This window comes from Triticum dicoccoides, chromosome 2A (genome assembly GCF_002162155.2).
Source record: "Triticum dicoccoides isolate Atlit2015 ecotype Zavitan chromosome 2A, WEW_v2.0, whole genome shotgun sequence".
Lineage (NCBI taxonomy): Eukaryota > Viridiplantae > Streptophyta > Magnoliopsida > Poales > Poaceae > Triticum > Triticum dicoccoides.
The window spans coordinates 68,803,307-68,807,219 of NC_041382.1; the positions used below are offsets into that span (position 1 = coordinate 68,803,307).

Sequence of the window (3,913 nt, forward strand, 5' to 3'; positions counted from 1 at the left end):
TCGTACGTACACACACACACAAACACACAGAGACACACACACACCACACACACACACACAGAGAGAGAGAGAGACACACACACACACATACACACACATTGTTTTTACTTATTTTCTATTTTCTGTTGTTTAGATTAATGTTATATAAATTACGTAGATAATAATGTTAGAATGTTAATGGTTAGATGAATTATATGGAAAAGATGTTAAATATTAATGTCAAATATATTTTACATGAATTAGAACAAGTTGAACTAGTTGAATTAGTATAGCTAGATATTAATTAGGTATATATATGAGATTATTTGAACTAGTTGAATTAATATAACTAGTTTATTTTTAGTATGAAAATTAATAGAACAAGTTTATTTTTAGTAAGAAAATTTAGGTATATGAGATTTGATGATCTAATCAAAATATTACTATATAGAACTACCTACTTTCACTACAGCAAGACCCCCTCTACAGCAACACTTTTTTCCGTATCTAAATGTCCATATATGCGTTGTTAATGTCTTTACCAACGATTTGGGATCCGTAGCCTATCCAATGTTGCTAGAGCAAATTGCAACGCTTATACCATCGTTGGTAAAAGGGACCGTTGCAAGAATGCAACACATAAAACGGACTTATGCAACACTTCTATATGTTGGTGCATAACGTCTAGGAATCAAAATGCCATTGCCGCGCAAAGGAGAATTTGCACCGCTTCAAGTCTTGGTACATATATGATATCAATAATGATGTTTTATATATATTGCCCGCAATTAAATTAATGCTCCACATAATATTGATAATTATGTATTTCAAGTGAACAATAAGCAAGAGAATATACTCTCAGGAGGAATAAATCATATACTAGATAAAACCGTTGGATTACAAGAGTGCATATTATAGGAGGAACATTATCCAAATGTGATGCATAATCTACATAATTATTTGACAACTAAACTTACACTGAAAGCATCCAACAACATCACTACAACTAAACACTTGAACAAGGAAGATCATCTAACAGGAACATCCCTACAACTAAACTAAAACTGAAAACATCCATCATCATCATCATCAGGAACAGGAACATCATCATCATCATTGTAGTGTACTTGCCACATACCCATATCATCCATTCATCCTTTGAACCTACAAACAGAAAGAATGAGTTGTTAACACATAATGCATTGACATGTTGCAAGTAGTGATAGAGGTAAGTTATTACTCACGTACAAAGGGTTGAAGGTCGTACAATCTTTGTTTTTCTGCATTACCACGAATATTGCAGCTTTTGCAACTTCGTACCAAGACTTAAGTTTTCACAAGTGCCGTATCGACATGCACTTCCCATTATTCATTTGTAAGTTCAGCACCATCAAGTTTAAATTTAGGATTACAACTTACAACTGTAGCAAGAACTGCATCTCCGTTATGATTCTGTAGGCTCTTCAAGAATACTTTAGTTCCTACCTGCTAGTGAAAATGAAAGTTATATGTGAACTCATAAAGTAATTATGAAAAAGCTTCATAAATACTAGTATTATAGTCCCTCCATATGGAAGATGAAAGGATAATAGTCCTAAGTGAGGCTGCTGAAACAAAGCAATCAAAATTTTGCTTGTACCTCGATCAGACACCAACATATTGGAAACGCCGGATTGTTGAGGTCCATCACCAACGAACAAATATGTAGCACCATCTTAAAAAAATCATTGGCATAAATCAGAGGAAGTAGATTAAATTTAGTTAATAAGCACTTTATACAGTAGATTGTATTTCATAATAGTACTGCCTGATCAACTAATTATATGATATTCATAATTCTAGAAGTACATGGAAGTAACTGCTATGGGAGGAAAAATTGAGTTTTTATCTATATGTAAATCATATGAACCCCAACATCCCTTGCCATTCACCTGATGAAAAGACTTGGAACTTAGTTGACTAGGTTGGATACATAAAACTGATGAATACTTGGCATTAAAACTGATGAAGAACGAACTTAAATGCCAGCATCTGACTTTGGAGGGGTTGTAGTTTGGTCAGAGCTACACAGAAAACCTTCATCCCACATCATAAGTGGAAGCAGGACTTAATCCTTGTGTTCTCCAGTAATCGAGAAGACTGCTTAAATCGAAGAGCATGCAGACGAACAACAATAAAACCTACTGTCAAACAGGGCCATAAACCTTTGGCGGACACCATATTCATCAATGCTTTTCCACCCTGAAGAACATTTGCCAGTGCTTAGATGGATTAGGAGTCTCGTTCATAGAAGTCAGATAATTGACCAAGTGTTGTAGTGAAGGTTTAAATTCATTTTTTTCTAGTGTATCAACCACCACTACAGTAGCCTGAATCTCGACTCTTTTTTTTGCCTGGCAATCTTGAATTGTTTCAGTATGTCCAGATTTTAAACAAAACTAAACAGCAAGAAACAAAAACAGACATGGAAACAAACTTAATCTGGTGAAAACGAGGCTAAGCTAGTCTCTTTATCATCATCAAAACTGAAAGAAGTTTTGTTATTTGAGATCCAGTACGTAGACTAAAGGGAACAGTTTTCATAGTTTTAATGATAATGAACTTAATAACATCACGAATAGCTGACATATTAGTTTCAAAACTCAAGATGAAAGATTAAGACTTAAGATATGTCATTCACATACCTTGAAGGAAAAATTACAGGGATAACCACTTCATTGTATCCACTAATAACAACTGCTACATTGCTAAGTAGGATTTAATAAGAACTGCACCAGATAACTCAAAAGTTTTTCACCTAAATGCAGAGAAGCGGTGTCTTTAATAAGTTTCTAAGCCTGAGATTGGCTGGCATATTTGAGAACTGCAGCACAAGAAGACGCAAAGGCCCTGTTGGCTGCAGAACTCCTTTCCTTCAGAACAGGAGTGTAAAGTAATGTCAGTAACATCACCGTGTATGGCTTGATGTTAATCATGACCTTCTGTACCAGCAAGGTGATGAAGCTAGCAACACCAACCCTGAAATCAGACATGTAAACAAAGACAGGGTAAGATTACAGTAAGTGAAGTGAAATAATACATGATATCATCAATACTACAAGGTCCGTATTAGCATGAAAACTAACCTTGTATTAGGCTTTGGGGCTCAACGTAAGGGAATCAAGCTAGTGGCGATGGACCAACTGGGAATTGCAGGAGATACTTTTAAACTAAGATGCTTGTTGGAGTAGAGTTTGAGGCCCAGGTTATATGAATTGACGTGATGTTCCTTGCTCAAACAACACTGACACTGCTATTAATACATATGTCTACTATACCTGCAAAATAAATTGGCTGTACAAATGTACACCCACGACCTAACATGGATCCGCCAGTGGCCGGCACGGCTGCTACTGTTGCTGGATGGAACGAGTGATACGGTTGCGTGTGCTTGTCAAAAAAAATCTCAAACTTGGTGGCAGGCTTGGTGTGCGTGTCCATACCTTGGATCCGTCGTTGGTCTCAGGGGAGCGGTGACGAGGGGCGGCGCGCCTGGATGCAGGGTCGCACAAGAGTGGTGATGAGGGACAGCGCGCCGGGACAAAGGATCACAGGGGGTGGTGAGGGACAGCGCACCGGGACAGAGGACCGCAGGGGAGTGGTGAGGGGCGGCGCGCCGGGATGGAGGTAGGTCGTAGCCGCGCAAAACAGTGGCAACGACTGACGAGGGGCGGCGGCCGGCGTGGGAGGGCTCAAGAGGAATAGAGGAGGTTGTGGACAGGGAAGCCTAGGTCAACCGTGAAAGCCAACTTGGGCTGGGCTAGATAAGATGTTGGGTTAGTGCATTGGGCTTTACACAAATCTACAACGCATATGCTACAATGCTTAGATGTGTATTTATGGTAAATTTTACAACACATAGGCAAAACGTTGTAGAATATGTGTTGCTTTATAG

At 38.3% G+C, this 3,913-nt stretch overlaps 1 long non-coding RNA gene across 1 annotated transcript; it reads right to left on the reverse strand.

The window, feature by feature from the left end:
* Window positions 1-914: 914 nt before the first annotated feature.
* On the reverse strand, window positions 915-3,653 carry LOC119353305. Its single transcript, XR_005170388.1, has 4 exons — window positions 3,105-3,653; window positions 1,619-2,997; window positions 1,224-1,464; window positions 915-1,143 (listed from the first exon to the last, which is right to left on the reverse strand). It is a non-coding gene; the product is annotated as an uncharacterized LOC119353305 (long non-coding RNA).
* Window positions 3,654-3,913: the final 260 nt, after the last annotated feature.